The sequence below is a fragment of the Jaculus jaculus genome, chromosome 15, assembly GCF_020740685.1.
Source record: "Jaculus jaculus isolate mJacJac1 chromosome 15, mJacJac1.mat.Y.cur, whole genome shotgun sequence".
NCBI lineage: Eukaryota > Metazoa > Chordata > Mammalia > Rodentia > Dipodidae > Jaculus > Jaculus jaculus.
In genome coordinates, this window is record NC_059116.1 from 38164431 (window position 1) to 38185280 (window position 20850).

The window sequence follows — 20850 nt, forward strand, 5'->3', positions numbered from 1 at the left end:
AACGACTGGGTTATAAAAGGGATTTGCCAGGTTGGCTGACAGACGACGGCTGTGCGCCGGCTGCAGAGGGTGACCACCTGCCCCTCCCCCAGCAACCATCCGCTGCCCGTTACCCCAACTCCTGGGGAGGGGCGGAGCCCCGCGAGCCCCGCCCGCACCCGGACGGTTCGTCCTCCAAAGGGGTGACTCCTTGACGGTGGAATTCCAAGCGGTGGTCAGTCGGGCTGACTTCACATCTTCCACAGCATCGCACGTGCACAGTTCATTCCAGAAGCTCGTCCTCAGGAATCCGGCAGGCAGCGCAGGAGCTTCAGGGAGCGGGAGTTCTGTCCCCAGGCCCCCGGCACGCATCCGGAGCCCTGCGCTGCCATCTGGTGGCCGCCGCCAGCGTGGCACCTGCATCCCGCGCGGCGCGGAGGGCTCAGAGGATGCGGCTTGCAGCGCGGGCTCGGGGCACGCTGAGGTGCGGCGATGTCCTTAGTAGGGTTGGCACAGCACTGTTGTCAACATCCTCATTACGACTCACTGAGGTAACTCTCGGCGTGCAAGGCCTCCATTTCTCTTCTCTTTTTTCCTCTTCTTTCCCTTCCGTGTGTGTGTGTGTGTGTGTGTGTGTGTGTGTGTGTGTGTGTGTGTGTTGAGACATGCGTGTGGAGGTCAGAGGATAACCTCGAATATCAATCCTCGACCTCCACCTTATTTGAGGCAGGATCTCTCCCTGTTTACCGCTGGGTTCACCAGGATGGTTGACTTGTGGGCTCCGGGGGATTCTGTCTCCATGTGCTTGGCCTCACATGGGTTCTGGGGATCTGAATTGAGATCCTCACCCGTGTAGGGGGGCAAATGTTTTGTCCCCTAGCTATCTTCCCAGTCCCTTGTATCATTTCAATCCACATAGCAAAGGCAAGAGCCAACACCAGGCTGCCAGGCACTGGGTAGAGTCTTAGGGTACCCACAGGACGTTCATTTCCATGAGCCACTTCCTCTGGGCTCACTGGCGTCCCAGAGCAAGAAAGGGTGACGGCAGCTGCTGAGTAAGGATGTGGTTTCTGCCAGAGTCACTTAGATATTAGCTCAAAAGCAGAACACTTTTCTGGGTAAAAAGAGTGTCTTTTTCAGTTTTGATTTGTAAACTGACATGTAAGGGGATGAGGCCGTGATCAAGTGAGTAGAGCGCTTTCCTAGCATGCCCAAAGTCCTGGGTTCCATCGCCAACACGACATGAACCTGGTGTGCTGGCGGACACCTGTCATCCCAGCATGAGGGAGGCAGAGGCAGGAGGATAAGGAGTTCAAGGCTATCCTCAAAAAAAAAAAAAAAAAAAAAATCTTACAAGTAAGTCAGACCTGGTGCTACAAATCCATCATCCCAGCTATTCAGGATGCTGAATCAGGAGGACTGCAGGTTCAAAATCTGCCTGGGTAACTTAGTGACTTATGTCTCTTCTGAGTTCTAAGTAAAAAGAGGCCTGGTGTTAGAGCTGAGTGGTAGGACACACGTGAAAGCATGTGAGGGGCCTTGAGTTCAGTCCTCAGAAACACACACACACACACACACACACACACACACACACACACACACACACACACACACACACACACAGAGAGAGAGAGAGAGAGAGAGAGAGAGAGAGAGAGAGAGAAATAAAATGTATGAGTGGGTCGTTTGTTTTTTTCCAGGTATAGTCTCAATCTAGCAAAGGCTGACCTGGAACTCACTCTGTAGCTCAGGCTAGCTTCAAACTCAGTGATGCTCCTACCTCTGCCTCCTGAGTGCTGGGACTAAACACGTGTGCATGGTGTCTGCCAATGAGTCTTCTCTATGCACATAGCCTGCATCTGAGGTTTCATCTAAGCACAGGAAGCAAATATTTGGACCAGCTGTGTCTGTATTGAATATATGCACAGCTTGGTTCTTTGTCATTGTCCCCCGACAGTACAGGCATCAGGTGTTCAGAGTCATGTGGTAACTGGTCACCTTGCGTCCGCAGTGAGGAAGCAGAGAGCTATGAATACTGGTGCTCAGTTAGCTCTCTCCTTTTTATTCAGTCCAGGTCCTGAGCCCATGGGATGGTGCCAGCCACAGTTAGGTGGGTCTTCCTACCTCAATTAGCTTAAGGAAAACTATCTCTCATAGGCCTGTGCTTCCATGATGATTCCAAGTCTTGTCACATTGACAACGGGGATAAACCATGCATATACCTATTTTGGAACACGCTTTTTTTTTTTTTGGTGTTTTTGCTGTGATGTCTGCTGGAACGAGCTGTATCATTGCACATGTGGGACTTCAGCATCTGGGGGTTTGGTATTGTGGCACCTACTGGGGGCTATGGAGCCATTCATTCCCTGTAGATCTCAGGTGCATAGGCTAAACTGGATATGGTAGTTCACAGTATAATCCCAGCACTCAGGAAGTTAAGGAAGGAAGATCAGGCATTTGAGACTCTGTCTCAGAAAACAAAACAAACTAATAACCGCCCCCCAAACAACAACAGCAGCAACAAAAACAAAAGCAAGCACTATAATGTGTTGAAACTCATATATGTGATGGGTAATCTTGATTATCAACTTGACAGAATCTAGAATGGCCCAAGAAGCAAATATCGAGCCACGACTGCGAGGAGCTTCTGGTTGACGTCAACTGCAGCCAGAAGAGCGATGTTAGTGGGGAGTGGCACCATCCGCGGGCTGAGCTTCCAGATTGAGTGGAGAGAAAGGTAGCAGAGCACCTGCTTTCACCTCTCTCTGCCTCCTGGCTGTGGACACAGAGTGACCAGCTACTTCCATCAAGCTGATTTTGCAGGGATTTTGTTACTAATGCGAAAAGTATGCATTGCATACCTAGTAGACATAGTGGAATGCTAAATGAATCTACTCAAATTGAACATAGTCTCACATGCACATTTTTTTTTTGTGGTGAGGATATCCAAATTTCACTACCATCAACTATAAAGAATACAACACATTTATTAGTTTATATTTTTATGGACAGCTTCCACGGACAATAAAACCAAGATAATTCCTTCCCTCTACGCCCATCCTCCCTCTCCAATCCACTCTCCATCGAATCCCCTCCCATTTCCAATTAGTCTCTCTTTTATTTTGATCTCATCATCTTTTCCTTCTGTTATGAAGGTCTTATGTAGGTAGTTTCAGGCACTATGAGGTCATGGATATCAAGGCCATTTTGCGTTTGGAAGATTGCATCATAAGCAGTCCTATCCTTCCTTTGGCTCTTACATTCTTTCTGTCACCTCTTCTGCAATGGACCCTGAGCCTTGGAGGATAGAGATGTCCTACTGAACACTCTACTGTCACTTCTCAGCATTATGGTGAGTTTTGAGTCACTCTAGTGGTCACCACCATCTGAAAAGAAGCTTCTCTAACCAAAAGTGAAAGTAGCATTAATAAATGGGTATAAACATTTTAAAAAGTGCTTACAGGACAGTTTGGTGGGCATAATATATACATTTAGCCAGATAACAGCAGCTGTTACACCCCTAGGGCTTGTGACCTCCCCATCCTGTACCAGGCGTGTATTCCCTCCCATGGAGCGGGCCTCTAGTATAATCAGAGAGTGTTGGTTTCTCCTCTAATAGACATGCCACCATTGCACCATTTGGCATGGCTGGCCAATCTTAGGGTTTGCAGGGTTCACTGCTGTTTGACAGCATTAATGGCTTCTCTTTCCCAAAGGGCTGCATTCAGGGCAGCTTATTCCAGCCATCTCATAGCTGGTCCACAGGGAGGAGGTTTCCAACTCAGCTCCAGCTTGATTTCTCAGTGACTTGCAGCCCAAGATTTTTTTTCTGTGATTGGATAAGTTCACTGAGAATGATCTGTTCCAGGTTCAACCATTTTCCCTCAAATTTCTTTGTGTCATTTTTTCTTACTGCTGTATAGAATTCCATTGTGTAGAAATACCACATCTTAGTTATCCATTCTTCTAGTGATGGACATCTGGATTGTTTCCAGCTTTTAGCTATTATGAATTGAGCCACTACAAACATGGTTGAGCAAATCTCTGGCCTGTGGTTTGAAGGTTTTAGGGTAGATGCCCAGTAAGGGAATAACTGGGTCTGTTGGTGTCTCTATAGTCAGCTTTTTCAGGAGTCTCCATATTGCTTTCCAAAGTGGTTGTAACATCCTACATTCCCACCAATAGTGGATGAGTGTTCCTACTTCTCCACATCCTCGTCAGCATTTATTTTCATTTGATTTTTTGATGTTTGCTATACTTATTGGGGTAAGGTGGAATCTCATAGTTGTTTTAATTTGCATTTCTCTGATGATTAGGGATGATGAACATTTTCTTAAGTGTGCGTTTGCCATTTGTGTTTCTTCCTCTGTGAACTGCCTGTTCAGCTCTTTGCCCCATTTTGTGAGTGGGGTGTTTGACTTCTTACTGTTTAGAGTTTTGAGTTCTTTGTAGATTCTAGAGATTAGGCCTCTGTCAGTTGGATAACCCGCAAATATTTTATCCCATTCTGTGGGTAATCTATTGGCTTTGCTTATTGTATGCTTGTCTGTAAAGAAACTCTTCAGCTTCATGTGATCCCTTTGGTTGAGTGACTTTTTAAGATCATGAGCTACTGGGGTTTTGTTCAGGAAGTCTTTTTCCATTCCTATATTATGGAAAGTACTTCCTAAATTTTCTTCCAGTAGTATTTGAGTTTCTGGTCTTATATTGAGGTCTTTGATCCATTTGGATTTGAGTGTAGTGCATGATGAAATGTGTGGATCAAGTTTCAGTTTCCTGCATGTGGTTATCCATTTTGTCCAGCACCATTTGTTTGAAGATGTGGTCTTTTTTCCAGCCTATATTGTTCGGGCCTTTGTCGAACATCAAGTAGCTATAGTTGCTTGACCCAAAGTCCGGGTCCTCAAGTCTATTCCATTGGTCTATACTCCTGTTTTTATGCCAGTACCATGCTGTTTTTATTACTATGGCTTTGTAATCTAGCTTTAGATCAGGTATGGTGATGCCACCAGAGGTATTTCTTTTGCTGAGGATATGTTTGGATATGCAAGGCCTCTGCCTTTCCATATGAAATTTGAGATCATTTTTTCTATCTCTGTGAAGAACACTGTAGGGATTTTAATTGGAATTGTGTTAAATCTATATATTGCCTTTGGTAGGATTGTCATCTTCACAATGTTAATTATGCCTATCCAGGAACATGGGAGATCTTTCCATTTTCTCAAGTCTCCTCAATTTCTTTTTTGAGTGTTTTTATGTTTTCGTTGTATAGATCTTTCACTTCCTTGGTTAATGTTATGCCAAGGTTTTTTATTTTTTTTGTTGCTGTTGAAAATGGGACTATGTCCCTTATTTCTTTCTCTGTATATTTGTCATTTGCATATAGAAATGCTACTGATTTTTGTGCCTTGATTTTGTATCCTGCTAATTTGCTATAGGAGTTAATCACCTTCAGGAGTTTTGGGATGGAGTCTCTCGGGTCTCTTACATATACCATCATGTCATCAGTGAACAGAGCTAACTTAACTTCTTCCTTTCCAAATTGTATCCCTTTTATTTCCTTCTCCTGACTTATTGGTTGAGCTAGGACTTCCAGTGCTATATTAAAAAGAAGAGGTGAGAGAAGACAACCCTGTCTTGTTCCTGATCTTAATGGGAATTCCTCCAGTCTCTCTCCATTAAGAATTATTTGGGCCTTTGGAATGTTCTATATTTTCTTCATTTTGTTAAGATATGAACCAACCATGCCAGTTCTCTCCAATGTTTTGATCATGAAGTGCTGTTGTATCTTGTCAAAGACCTTTTCTGCATCTATCAAAATGATCATGTGGTTTTTATGTTTAACCTTGTTTATGTGGTGTATTACATTGACAGAACCACCCATGTGTTCCTGGGATGAATCCCACTTGGTCATGGTGGATAATGCTTTTGATGTGTTGTTGGATTTGGTTTGTGAGGTTTTTGTTCAGGATCTTTGCATCTAAGTTCATTAGGGAAATAGGCCTGTATTTTCCTTTTCTTGTGGCATCTCTGCCTGGTTTTGGAATTAGGGTGATACTAGCTTCATAAAAGGAGTTGGGAAGCTTTCTCTGTTCTTCAATTGTGTGGCACAGTTGTAGGAAGATTGGTTTGAGTTCTTACATGAAGGTTTGATAGAACTCAGCTGAGAAGCCATCTGTTCCTGGGCTCTTCTTTTTGGGGAGGTTTTTTATTACTTTTTCAATCTCCATGAGTGTGATGGGTTCATTGAGGTGATTAATTTGCTCTGAGTTTAGCTTTGGTAGATGGTATGCATCCAGGAATTTATCCATCTCCTCCACATTATCCAGTTTTGTAGAGTAGAGGTTTTTGAAATAAGTCCTGATGATTCTTCCAATTTCACTTATTTCTGTTGTGATCTCTCCTTTTTCATTTTGAATTTTGTTAATTTGAAGCTTCTCCTTTTTTTTGCTTGATGAAATTGGCCAGGGGTTTGTCAATCTTGTTTATTTTTTCAAAGAACCAGCTCTTTGTTTTGTCAATTGTCTTAATTGTTTCCTTGCTTTCCAATTCGTTAATTTCTGCTCTGATTTTAATTATTTCTTTCCTTTTGGAGCTCTTTGGGTTGCATTTTTCTTGTTTTCCCAGTGCCTTTAGGTGGATGGTTAGGTTATTGATTTAGGATCTTTCTGTCTTTTTTTATGAAGGCATTGAGTGCTATGAATTTTCTCCTGAGGACTGCCTTCATTGTGTCCCATAAGTTTTGGTATGATGTGTTCTCATTGTCATTCAATTCCAGGAATTTTTCAATTTCATTTTTTATTTCATCAGCTATCCATTTATTGTTTCAAAGTGTGCTGTTCAGTTTCCAGGTGCTGTTGGGATTCTTGGCAAGTCTTTTGTTGTTGATTTCTAGCAATGTAGCATTGTGATCTGATATAATGCAGGGAATTATGTCAATTTTCCGAAATATGTGGAGGCAGTCTTTGTGACCGAGTATATGGTCTATTTTGGAGAATGTTCCATTTGCTGCTGAGAAGAATGTGTAGTCTGTGGATTCGGGATGGAAAGTTCTGTAGATGTCCGTTAGGTCTAAGTGATTAATGGTTTTGTTGTGTTCTTTTACTTCCCTGTTGAGTTTCTGTTTGGATGATCTATTACTGATAATGGTATATTGAAGTCCCCAGCTATGATTGTGTTAGTGGTTATTTCTGTTTTATTGTCAAGTAGGTTTTGTTTTATGAACTGTGGTGCCCCTGTGTTTGGTGCATACAGATTTATGGTTGTAATATCCTCTTGATGTATCATTCCCTTGATAAGTAGGAAGTAGCCTTCTTTGTCTTTTTTGATTGTTTTTGGTTTGAAGTCAACTTTATCTGATATTAATATAGCTACACCTGCTTGTTTCTTATTCCCATTTGCTTGGAATATTGTTTTCCACCCTTTCACCCTAAGGAGGTTTCTGTCTTTAGTGGTAAGGTGGGTTTCTTGAAGGCAGCAGATTGAGGGGTCTAATTTTTTGATCCATCCTGTTAGCTTATGTCTCTTAATGGGTGAATTAAGGGCATTAATATTTAGGGTAATGACTGTGAGATTTGATCTGATCCCTGCCATATTGTGATGGTAGATGTGTGTTGGTGTTTTCATGGGCTTTGAAGTTTTTTTGTGCCTATTCTGATTTTGGTTATTGTGATCTGCTTCTTGTAGGCATTTGAGTTTGGTTATTTGTTTCTTCTCTGTGGAGAATTTTCTGAAATACTCTCTGTAGGTTTGGTTTTGTGTTGATATAATTGTAAAGCTGAGTTTTGTCATGGAAAGTTTTTCTTTCACCATCTATTATGAGGGATACTTTTGCTGGGTAGAGTAGTTTGGCTTGGAAGCCATAGGTTCTTAGACTTTGGAGAGTTTCATTCCAGGCCCTTCTAGCTTTCAGGGTTTCCATTGAAAAGTCCGAGGTAATTCTGATAGGGTTACCTTTGAAAGTGGTGTGCTGTTTTTCCCTAGCTGCTTTTAGGATTTTCTCTTTTGTGTCAATATTTAAAGTCTTAATGATAATATGTCTTGGAGAATATCTCCTTTGGTCCAGTCTGTTTGGAGTTCTGTTGGCTTCTTGTATCTTTTTTTTTTTTTTTGAATTTTTTTTTTGTTTATCTTTATTTACTTATTTCAAAGTGACAGACAGAGAAGGAGGCAGGTAGAGAGAAAGAGAGAGAATGGGCATGCCAGGGCCTCCAGCCACTGCAAACGAACTCCAGATGCATGCTCCCCCTTGTGCATCTGGCTAATGTGGGTCCTGGGGAATCGAGCCTCGAACCGGCATCCTTAGGCTTCACAGGCAAACGCTTAACTGCTAAGCCATCTCTCCAGCCCGGCTTCTTGTATCTTGATTGGCCTTTCTTTTAAGAGACTGGGGAAGTTTTCTTCAATTATTTTGTTAAATAAGTTCTCCAAGCTTTTGGTCTGAAATTCTCCTTCTGGTATTCCAATGATTCTGACATTAGGACGTTTAAGTGTATCCCACAATTCCTTCATCTTCTGTTCACAGGAACTTTTGAACTTACTGAAATTTTTGAACTCTAGAACTGTTTCTTCCATCTTGTCTTCCAGATCAGAGTTTCTATCCTCCACTTCGCTGACTCTATTCTTGAGAGCCTCTAGAGAGTTTTGGACTTGTTCAATTAAGTTTGCATTTTCTACTACTTTTCTATGTATCATTTCCATTGCTCTGTCAAGCTCTCTTTTCACATCATTTTCTGAGTTTCTTGATGATTCTTGGAATTCATCCTTGCATTTCTTTATGTCTTCATTTAGTATGACCAACTGATTTTTAAGGTCCTCTTTTTTTTTCATTCTCCCTCAAATCTGTTAATTCTCTTTGAACTCCTTTCAATCTCTTATCAATTTATTCTACCTCAGTGATGGTAGCATCCACATGATTATTGGTCCTTTGTTGCTTTCCTGCAAGTTCTACCAGTAGGTTGGTCAGGGTTGCATTGCTCATAGCTTCCATTTGATGTTCTGATCCTAATGACTCTTCTTTGTTTTGATTAGATGTATTCATTGTAGGACTGGGTGATCTAACTGGATTTTATTGCATTTGATTTTTCATCTTATTTCTTTTGTGCTGTGGTCTGCCCATGACAGTGTATGGGCAGGTAGGTGGGTGGATCAGCCTGGGCTCTAGTGCAATGGGAATCTGAGGCAGCCTGGGGCAGTTGTCAAGCAGCCTGGGCTTTGGCTCCCACTTGCCAAATCCACCTATCTACTGCCTGGGAGGGGCACCAAAGTTGCCTGATTTCTCAAGTGGAAATGTGCCAAAGCTGCCTGCGTTCGAGCTTGGAGGGTGACTGAGGTACCAAGCCCTGAAGCAGTCCAAACTCTGGCTGGGGACACTGGGACCGGGAAACAGTCTGCGCCCCCCTCGCCACAGGAGAATGGGGGATGGCCAGCACAGTTGACAGGTAGGGGATGGCACCTGAGCTGGCACAAGCGAGAGACACAGTCTGGGCTTGTGTGGCAGTTGCTGTGGGACTGGGCTTGCTGAACGTGCAGCAGCAGGAGCAGTAATGTGGGCAAGTGTGCAGAACAGTTTAAACTTCCGCACACAGGGATCGATTGGCGTGTGATTTGCACATGATTGGCATGCAATAGGAGTGCAGCAGCAGTGGCGGCAGCCAAGGCGGTGGGGTGCGGCGGCTATTTGGTGGGAGGGGTGGTCTACCCGCCAGCGAGGGCATCCGCAATTCCCTGTTCCCCCCTCCCCCCCAGTGCCCTCCCACTGACAAGAAGACACAGAAAACCCTTAATGTCTTGCCTTTCTTTCCCTGGGATTTGCAGTGCAGCTAGGCGGTCGCCATCTTGGCCAGAAATTCCTGTCATTTGTTTTCTTTATGGCAATTATTTTGACAGGAATGAGATGGAATCTCAAAGTAGTTTTTTAAAATAATTTATTTATATTTATATTTATTTACTTATTTGCAAGGGGGGGGGAGAGAGAGAGAGAGAGAGAGAGAGAGAGAGAGAGAGAGAGGAGAAGAGAGAGACAATGGGCACATCACAGCCTATAGCCACTGCAGACAAACTCTAGATGCATGTGCCTCTTGTGCATCATCTGTCTTACATGGGTCCTGGAGAATTGAACCTGGGTCCCAGGTTTCGCAGTCTCCAGTCCCTCAAGGTAGTTTTAATTTTCATTTATGTGATGGCTAAGGATGTAGAACACTTTTTTAGATGTCTATATGCCATCTGTATTTCTTCTTTTGAGAATTCTCTATTGAGTTCCTGTGGTGGTTTGAATAGAATAGATGCCCCCCCCCAATATATTCAGTTCTTTATTGTTTGTAGTTTGCATCTGCTGGCTACCTGGCTGGAGACAATGTCACTGGGTGATCTTAAGGTGTGGTGGTGGGTTTCAGATTTCAATCTAAACATATGTAAAGTGTGCCTAGCTGGAGTTCCTGAAGTGTGCTGTGGCTTTTGACCTTTAGGCATGTACTTCTCTCTCTGTCTGCTTGGGCCTGTGAAGGCAGGCCAGCTTCTTCTGCCATTATGGAACTTCCCCTGGATCTGTAAGCTTCAATAAATCCCTTCCTCCTTAACTGTGCCTGGTCTGAAAGTTCATCTCAGTGAACCTGAAGCTGTTTGCTACAGTTCCATAGACCAATTTTTAATTGGGTTGTTTGATTTCTTTCTTCTTTCCTTCCCTCCTATTTTTCTTTCTTTCTTTCTTTGGTTTTTCAAGGTAGGGTCTCACTCTAGCTCAGGCTGGCCTGGAATTCACTATGTAGTCTCAGGGTGGCCTCAAACTCACAGCAATCCTCCTAAATCTGCCTCCTGAGTGCTGGGATTAAAGGTGTGCACCACCATGTCTGGCTTTTTTGATTTCTTATTGTTTAGTTTTTTGAGTTCTTTGTACATTCTGGATATTAATCCTCTGTCAGATGTGTAGCTGGCAAAGATTTTCTCCCATTCTGTAGGTCGTCTCTTTGCTCTATTCAGTGTCCTTTGCTGAACAAAAGCTTTGTAATTTCATGAGATCCCAGTGGTTGATTAGTGGTTTTATTTCCTGAACAACTGGGATTATATTCAGAAAGTCATTGCCTAACCCAATATACTGATGGGTTTCTGCTACTTTTTCCTCTAGCTGTTTCAGAATTTCCAGTCTGACATTAAGGTCCCTGATCCACTTGGACTTGATTCTTGTGCATGGAGCAAGACAAGGATCTATTTTCATCTTTCTACATATAGATATCCAATTTTCCCAGCACCACTTGTTGAAGAGTCTGTCTTTTCTCCAGTGATTTTTTGGCATTTTTGTCAAAAATCAGATGGCTGTAGCTGCCTATATTAACAGCTGGGTCCTATATTCTGTTCTATTCATCTACATATCTGTCTTTGTGTCAGTACCATGCTGTTTTGGTTACTATAGCTTTGTCTTAAAAATTTTTTGTTTATTTGTTTGAGAGCAAAAGACACAGAGAGAAAGATGGGGTGGGGGGAGAGAATGGGCACACCAAGGCTTCCAGCCACTGCAAATGAACTCCAGACACATGCACCCCCTTGTACTTCTGGCTAACATGGATCCTGGGGAGTGGAGCCTCAAACCAGGGTCCTTAGCCTTCTCAGGCAAGTGCTTAACCGCTAAGCCATCTCTCCAGCACAAGCTTTGTAATATAGCTTAAAATCGGGTATACTGCCAGCTTTGTTTTTATTGCTAAAATTTGTATTGGCTATTTGAGGTTATTTTTGTACTTCCAAATGAATTTCAGGATTTTTTTTTCTATTTTCATGAAGAATGCCATTGGAATTTTAACAGGGATTGCATTAAAAGTGTAGATTGCTTTTGGTAAGATTGACATTTTCCCAATATCCATTATTCTAATTCAAGAACATGGGATATCTTTCCACTTCCTAGTGTCTTCTGCAATTTCTTACTTGAGTGTTTTAAAGTTCTCATTGTAGAGATCCTTAATTCCTTGGTTAGATTTATTCAAAGGTACTTTTTCTTTTGAAGAAATTGTGCATATGAGTGGTTCCTGGATTTCATCTTCTGTATGTTTGTTGTTAGTATACAGAAAAGCTATTGATTTCTGTGTATTTATTTTGTATCCTGCTATATTGCTAAAATCAGTTCTAACAGTTTGCTGGTAGAGTTGCTAGGGCCCTTTATGTATAGAATCATATTATCTGCAAATAATGATAATTTGATCTTTTCCCTTCCAACTTATATTTCTTTTATGAGTGTCTCTTGTCTTAATGATATAGCTAAGACTTCCAGTACTATATTAAATAAGAGTGAAGACAGTGGACACCCTCATCTTATTCCTGATTTTAGTGGAAAAGCTTCAAGTTTTCCCCCATTTAGTTTTATGTTGGCTGTAGGTTTGTTATAAATAGCTTTTATTATGTTGAGATATGTTCCTTCTATTCCAAGTTTCTGTAGGACTTTTACCATGAAGGAATGTTAGATTTTGTCAAATGCCTTTTCTGCATCTATTGAGATGATCATGTGATTTTTTTTTGTCCTTTAGCCCATTTATGTAGTGTGTTATATTTATCGATTTGCAAATGTTGAACCATCGCTGCATCTCTGGGATGAAGTCTACTTGTTTGGGGTGAATGATCTTTTTGATATATTCTTGTGTTCTGCTTGCCAGTATTTTGTTGAGAATTTTTCCATCTATGTTCATGAGGGAGATTGGTCTGTAATTGTCTTTTTTTGTTCTATCTTTGTTTTTGGTATCAGAGCGATGCTGGTTTTGTAGGAATTCAGTAGAATTCCTTTCTTTTCTACTTTATGGAAAAGTTTGAGAAGCGTTGATGTTAGTTCTTCAATGAAGGTCTAGTAAAATTTACCAGTGAATCCATCTGGGCCTGGACTTTTTTTAGTTGGGAGACTTTTTATAATTACTTGGATCTCCATACTTGTTATAGATCTATTTTTTTTCTGAGATAGGGTCTCACTCTAGCCCCGGCTGACCTGGAAGTCACTTCGTATTCTCAGGGTGGCCTCAAACTCATGGCAATCCTCCTACCTCTGCCTCCGGAGTGCTTGGATTAAAGGTGTGCACCACCATGTCCAGCTTTGTATTTGTCATAGGTCTATGTAAATGGTTTATCTCATCTTTTAAAAAAATTATTTATTTATTTATTAGAGAGAGAGAGAGGGAGAATGGGTATGCCAGGGCCTCCAGCCACTGCAAACAAACTCCAGACACATGTGCCACCATATGCATCTAGCTTATGTGGGACCTGGAGAATCAAACTTGGGCTGCAGGTTTTGCAGGCATGTGCCTAACTGCTAAGCCATCTATCAGCCTGGTTTATCTCATCTTTTTTTTTTTTTTTTTGAGGTAGGGTCTCACTGTGGCTCAGGCTGACCTGGAATTCACTATGTAGTCTCAGTGTGGCCTCGAACTCACGGTGATCCTCCTACCTCTGCCTCCTGAGTGCTGGGATTAAAGGTGTGTGCCACCACACCTGGCTGGTTTATATCATCTTGATTTAGCTTTGGTAGGTCATATAAATGAAGGAAATCATCCATTTCTTCTGGAATTTACTACAGAGTCTCAGGTGGCCTCAAACTCACAGTGGTCCTCCTACCTCTACCTCCCAAGTGCTGGGATTAAAGGTATGTGCTATCATGCCTGGCTTGGAGGTGTATATATTCTTAAAATATGTCCTTATCATTTATGAATATCTTTGTTATCTGTTGTAATGGTGCCTTTTTAATCTCTAATTTCATTAATTTTTGTCTTTTCTCTGTCTTTTGGTCAGATTTGCTAAGGGTTTATCAATCTTGTTTATCCTTTCAAAGAACCAATTCTTCATTTCATTGATTCTTTGGATTTCTCAAAATTTCTATTTCATTAATTTCTGTCCTAATCTTTGTTATTTCTTCCTGTTTACTGATTTTTGATTTGTCTTTTTCTTATTTTTCCAAGGCCTTAAGGTGAAGCATTAAATCTTTTACTTTTGAATTCTCTAATTTCTTAATCTAGGCACTTAGAGCTATAAACTTCCCTTTTAGGACTTCCTTTTTTGTGTCCCAACGGTTTTGGTATATTGTATTCTCATCATCATTTTAGTCTATGAATTTATTGATTTCATCAATTGCCTTTTTATTGTTCAATAGTGTATTGTTTAGTCTCCAGGAATTTCTGTATGTTTGTTCTGTAGTTTTTCTTATTGATGATTTGCAGTTTAATCCCATTGTGATCAGATAGAGTGCAAGGGATTATTTCAATTTTCCTGTATTTGTTAAAATTTGTTTTGTGTCCTAATATATGGTCTATTTTGGAGGACGTTTCAGATGCTGCTGAGAAAAATATGTATTCTACAGTATTTGGATGGAATGTTCTGTAGATATCTGTTAGGTCCCTTTGTTTCATGACATCATTTAATCCCGATGTCTCTCTTTAATTTTTGTCAGGATAACCTGTCAATTGATGAGAGTGTGGTATTGAAGTCACCCACTGCAATTGTGTTTGGCATTATTTGTGGTCTTAAGTCTATTAGTATTTGTTTGATGAAATTAGGAGCCCCCATGTTAGGTTCATATACTTTTCAAATTGTAATGACCTCCTGTTGGAGTGTTCCTTTAATCAGTATAAAGTAAGTGACCTTCTTTATCTTTCCTCTCTAGTATAGGTTTGAAGTCTATCCCATCAGATATTAGGATAGCAGCAACTGCTTGTTTGCTAGGCCCATTTGCTTGAAATATTGTTTTCCATTCTTTCACCCTAAGACAGTGTCTATCTTTTATTATGAGATGAATTTCCTGGGGGCAACAAACTGCAGAATCCTGCCTTTTAATCCAGTCTACAAGCTTGTGTCTTTAGGTTGGGGAAGTTAGGTCACTGATATTAAGAGTTAGTTGCCGGGCTCCCCCACCGGGTAGTGCTGAGGAAGGACCAGGCCTGCTGGTTCCTCCCAAGGGGTTGAGGAAGAAGGTGAATGTCAGATGACTCAGAACCTCTCCTAGTCACCGGGGTAAAACCACACTGAGTCAAGAGTCTTGTCAAAGCAGGAACTCACTTTATCGTTACATCGGTTGCCTATATAATGTTGAGAATGAAGGCGGGGATTCTAGGTTGGGGGGAGAGGTAAGGGCCAATAGTAAACTGTGACTATTGCAATGATAATTCCAACTCCTGTGCAGAAGTAGCAGGCAAGAAGCCATTAGGCATCTTGCTGAGTCCTAGCTGGCCAGAGACAGGTCACCAAACTTTAGCTAGGCTCAGGAAGTTCCACTAGGCCTCACATCCAGGCCTCTCAAGGCCCAACATCTCCCCTTTTTGTCTATGTGAGCACAGTGGAAAACATGGCCCCTGTCTTAGTTTGTCCCCCTCTGGGGATCTTACCTGTCACTGGGTACCATGTATCTAGCTCATTGAGAATCCACTCCATGGCCTCTCTATGTTGTCCCAGCCTGTCTGAGATCTTACCCATCACTGGTCAGATGGAGGGCAGAGGAGGGATGCTCATATGAGGACAGTCAGTCATATGAGGAGCTTGAGTCCTGAGTAGTGAGCCTATGATAATGTATTTCGACCTGATGAAGTCTTATTTCCTGTAGCTGTTGGTGAATAAATTGTGTAATCTTATTAATTACACAAGGCCTGTCAGTGAGGATAAGGATAATAATAAGGAGAAGGAGAAGGAGAAGGAGGGGCCCAAGTAGAGGGAGAAGGTAGGGTAAGAAGTAAGCCCATCCACAGTGGGTTGTCCTGGAGGTCCCGCTGCCTCCTCTCCAAGTCTTCCCGGAGCCTTGGACGATTCCAGATTTACTGGTGTAAAAGCAGCATTTTTCCTGTAAAAACAAGCATATGCCTCCCTTTTTGGCCATTAGTAGGTCTAGTCTCCCCCTGTTTTGTAGGACTACCTTAGCCAGGGAATCTAGCTGTTGTTGGAGATAGGTCTCCTTCTGATATAATCAAAAGAGGGCATAGGGAGGACCTCATTTCCAGGAATGATATCTACATTTGGGATTAAGGTGGCTGGGGCACAAAGGCCCATCCAGTTGGTGGGCAGAAAGTCATAGGCCATCCCTCCTCCACAAACATAAACCATTCTAGAAGGTGGGCAGCACTGAGCACTGGGATCAGTTGTGTTAAAAGTACAGAAGGACTTCCATTTAAGATGGTGGTGTAGGTACCACGCCAAAACAGCCTAGGGGGGAAAAAGACCAAAAAAACTCAGCAAAATACACACTTTTACTAAAAAGTGAGGCGTATAGGAAATTGAAGCGGCAGCGGAGAAGTAGAAGAGATCCAGAGCATCCAGAGCCTGCACAGGCCGGCAAAAGCGGCCCCGGCAGGTCTGCCGACCATGGCACACCAGGAAGCCGCCAGGCTCAGCTCAAATTTTTCCATGTCCCCTGGATGGAGAGGGATAGAGAAGAAGCAATCTTTAATGTCAATGATAGTAATATGGTGTATATTGGGAATAGCTGGGATCCAGGGGAGTCCCCTCTGGGAGGTTCCTAAGGGGAACATTCATTCATTGATCTTCCTTAAATCATGTAAAAATCTCCAGGACCCATTAGGCTTTTTAATGACAAAGACAGGAGAGTTCCAGGGACTAGTGGAGGGACTGATATGTTCAGCCTCCAACTGTTGATCAATAAGTATGTGGAGTTGGTGTAACTTAGAAGAAGGGAGAGGCCACTGCTCAACCCATATAGGATCCCCCGGTCTCCACTGGATTTTAAATGGTGGGGGGCTGGGCAGTGGCCCTTTGAATTGGGGGTGCTCATTGGAGTACTTTTGTCTGAGTTGCTCAAAGTAAGGGTCATCTCTATAACTGGGATGACATTCCCTTCCTTCCTCAAACTGTTTTTGATATTCTTTTTTATCTAACAAATCATTATAAAAGGCCTTATGGTCAGTAGTGATGAAAGCCTTGGCATCTCCAAGGATATCTTGTCCCAGTAAGTTATCAGTGATCCCAGTCACCATGAGAGGACAGACTTTTCCCCTGTCCCCACCTGGGTCAGTTTAAGGGAGCCATGTGGTAATCTCCCAGGAGATGGACTGCCCGCCATCTCCCAGTAGAGGAGGGCTGGACACAAGCTGCCAGGAGGGGGGCACTTCCTCCTTTCTCAGAACTGTTTAGTCCACTCCAGTGTCAATGAGAAGTTTGATTTTTTTTTTTTTTTTGGTTTTTTGAGGTAGGGTCTCACTGTATCCCAGGCTGACCTGGAATTCACTTCGGAGTCTCAGGGTGGCCTTGAACTCATGGCAATCCACCTACCTCTGCCTCCCGAGTGCTGGGATTAAAGGTGTGTGCCACCACGTCTGGCTTAGAAGTTTGAATTTTTTTTTTTTAATTTTATTGGAGAGCGACAGACACAGAGAGAAAGACAGATAGAGGGAGAGAGAGAGAATGGGCGCGCCAGGGCTTCCAGCCTCTGCAAACAAACTCCAGACGCGTGTGCCCCCTTGTGCATCTGGCTAACGTGGGACCTGGGGAACCGAGCCTCGAACCGGGGTCCTTAGGCTTCACAGGCAAGCGCTTAACCGCTAAGCCATCTCTCCAGCCCAAGTTTGAATTTTTTATTGCCAATATTTAAAATAATTTTGGGACTAAGGCTGGGGACCAGAGGGACAGTCCAGTGGGCTTTGATGGTCTCTTTCCCCTTATTTAACGGGGCTGGGGGGAGCCCCGGGAGGAGTTTAAAGGCTTTCCCTCTGTGTCAAACTTCGATTGACACTCTCTAGCCCAATGAAACCCCTTTTGTCATTTAGGGAAGTGGGTGAAAGGGGCGTTGGTCATCCCCCCAAAGGGCTGAGGAGGCTTTGTCTTGTTGGGCACTCCTTTTTAAAGTGGCCCTTGTCCTCGCCCCCAAAACATGTTGATTTTTTAGATTTAACTGTCATACACAGATCGTAGTGGCCAAGTCTCTCTGTTTATTTTCCTGAAGGGTGGCAGCTATGGCCCTAACCTGATGGGAGATAGTGCCAATTTCCTTGGTGACTACAATCCAGCTACTCATGGAGTTGTCCTTGAGACCCGCACAGGCGAGGCAGTGATCGGCCATCATCCTGTCCCAGACCAACATTCCAGTAAACTGATCCCATAATGCCCCTGAGGCAAATTTTCTTTGGAGGCTTTTCCCCACCCTATCTATAAATGTAGCCAAGTCCTCAGATGGTTTCTGAGTAATACCCATAAGGGGGAGGGGTTCAGAGGGTCTCTCATCAAGCCTTTTCCATGTTGCCAAGCTCAGTGCCCTGATCTGATCTCTATACGGATCAGGGATAGCTGCCTGTTGAGTGCCTGTAGCATATTGATCAGAGGTACCAGAGAGCATCCCAAAAGTTATTGGCACAGTGGGCTGTTGACTTTAGTTTCATTCTGCCTGTGTATGGCACTCATCTTTCAAAAAGGCACACCACTTAATGTATAGGGGACCCGACAAGACAGCCTTGACTAGATTTTTCCAATCTTGGGTTGTACAAGGTTGATGGGCAAGTCCCTGTAATAGGGTCTCAGCCCAAGGAGAGTTAGGTCCATCCTCTGAGACCGCCTTTTTAAGCTCCTTAATGTCCTGAACTTCCCATGGATACCAGGCAGCAGGGTGATTGCCCCTAGGATTTAGATTGATGGGAAATAAAAAAATAGCTTTATTTTCTGGTGGCTTGGTGGCCAAATATGAAGGAGGGGCCAAGGAAGTCCAGAAAGGGTTAGTCGATGGAGGAGGTGGAGAAGGTTCCCCGGAAGGCCAGGGAGTACTCTCAAAGTGACCAAGTGAGGAGTATAAAGATGTACCCTTTTCTGGGGTCTTTAAAGTTGTATCTCCAGGAGTAGTAGCTGGATCAGGCTGTATACTATCTTTTTCCTGTCTTTTGTTTATGCTTGGTTGGCCTTGGAGGTAAGCAGTCCTTGAGTGCTGAGATTTTAGGGAGGATCCCTGAGGGGGGTATTTGACCCTTCTCCACATGTGCCCGACAAACAAGGGCCTCTACCCTATCCCACGTGTCCCAATCAAAGAGATTTCCTTCAGGCAGCCATGGAGCCAGCAATCCCAGGTCTGTCGAGCCTAATTATCAGTCAAATGAAGCCCTCTACTCTTTAGGAGTTTCCTGAGCAATTCTAAGGCAGGATTGGATTTAGAGGTAGACTGTCCCATATTATAAAGTTGAGAGAGAAATGTCCATAAAATTAGGGCAATAGAAACCCACAGACACACGAATACAACACAACCACAAGGATCCAAAAGATAGGTAAACATGTTGTACAAAAGTTGCAGATGCAGCTTGCCTGCGAACCAAAAGTGAAAGGAAAGAGAAAGAGAATGAAGAGATGTTGACAAACAAGTGCAGGTTTTAGAAGCAAAGTTTAGTGCATTAAATATGAAGACTGCCTCATAACTTATGAGGGTATGCTCACCTGCACACCGATTGACCTCCTCAATGAATGCCTCTCATGGGGCACTAGTCTGCTGGGTTTCTGGGGCCCCATGTTGGGCGCCAGATGCCAGGCTCCCCGGCGGGTAGTGCTGAGGAAGGACCAGGCCTGTTGGTTCCTCCCAAGGGGTTGAGGAAGAGGGTGAATGTTGGATGACTCAGAACCTCTCCTAGTCACCAGAGAAAAACCACACTGAGTCGGGAGTCTTGTTGAAGCAGGAACTCACTTTATCATTATAGGCGGTTGCCTATATAATGTTGAGAACGAAGATGGGGATTCTAAGATGGGGGGAGAGGTAAGGGCCAATAGTAAACTGTGACTATTGAAATGATAATTCCAACTCCTGTGCAGAAGTAGCAGGCAAGAAGCCATTAGGCATCTTGCTGAATCCTAGCTGGCCAGAGACAGGTCACCAAACTTTAGCTAGGCTCAGGAAGTTCCACTAGGCCTTGCGTTTGGGCCTCTCAAGGTGAAACAGTTACTATTGAAAGGAATATATTTATTCTTGCCATTCTTTTTGTTTTGTAGTGCTCCCTGATTTCCCTTTACTTTCTTGTTTTAACTGTTATTTGAGTATGTTTTTTTTTTTTTTTTTTTTTTTCTGTTTCCTCATGTGTGTGCTTTGCTTTCTCTTTGGTGTGAAGGATTCCTTCAAGTGTTTGCTGTAGAGCTGGTTTAGTTGTCAGAAATTCGTTTAGCCTGTTTTGGTTGTGGAATGTCCTTATTTCTCCATCAATTTGTATAGATATCTTTGCAGGATAATGTAATCTTGGTTGACAGCTGTTGTCTTTCAGAACTTGGAATACATCATTCCAAGCCCTTCTGGCTTTCAAAGTTTGTGTTGAGTAATCTGCAGCTATTCTGGTGGGCTTGCCTTTATAGGTGACTTGCTTTTTCTCTAACTACTTTCAACATATTTTCTTTGGTTTTTATGCTTAGTGGTTTATTTATAACATGGCAAGGAGAGGTTCTTTCCAGGTTTTGTCTGTTTGGTATTCTAAAAGTTTCCTGTATCTGCATTGGCATTTCTTTACAAATTTTGGGAAAATTTTCTTCTATGATTTTATTGAAAATGTCTACTATGCCTTTGGAACGAAATTCTTTCCTTTTACTGTACTCTGAATTCTTATGTTTGATCTTGTCATAGTGTCCTGTATATCTTGAAATTCCTATTCATACCTTCCTATTAGCTTGTCTTTCTCTTTGTTGAACTGTATTATATGTGCCACCTGGTCTTCTAGTTTAGATATTCTGTTCTCCCCTTCATCCATTCTACTTATGAGACTTTCCACAGAATCTTTATTTGACTTATTGTGTTTTTCAGTGTTAGTACTTCTGCCTAGTTTTTCTTCAGTATTTCTATTTCCTTATTCATGTCTTGTAATAACCTCTTTATTTCATTAAGCTGGTTTTCTGGATTCTCTTGGGATTCCTTTAGGAGTTTGTTTTTTTCTTTAATTCTTTTTTTTTTCTTTGAGTCTT

The 20850-nt window shown here is 42.7% G+C and overlaps 1 protein-coding gene across 1 annotated transcript in view; it reads left to right on the plus strand.

Annotated features, from left to right (window-relative positions):
• The first annotated feature begins 428 nt into the window (after positions 1–428).
• Adgre1 (adhesion G protein-coupled receptor E1) overlaps positions 429–20850 on the plus strand; it is a 184151-nt gene continuing 163729 nt past the window's right edge. The window contains exon 1 of the mRNA XM_045134728.1: positions 429–530. The gene's annotated coding sequence lies outside the window, so the exon portion shown is untranslated. The remainder of the gene's footprint in view (positions 531–20850) is intronic.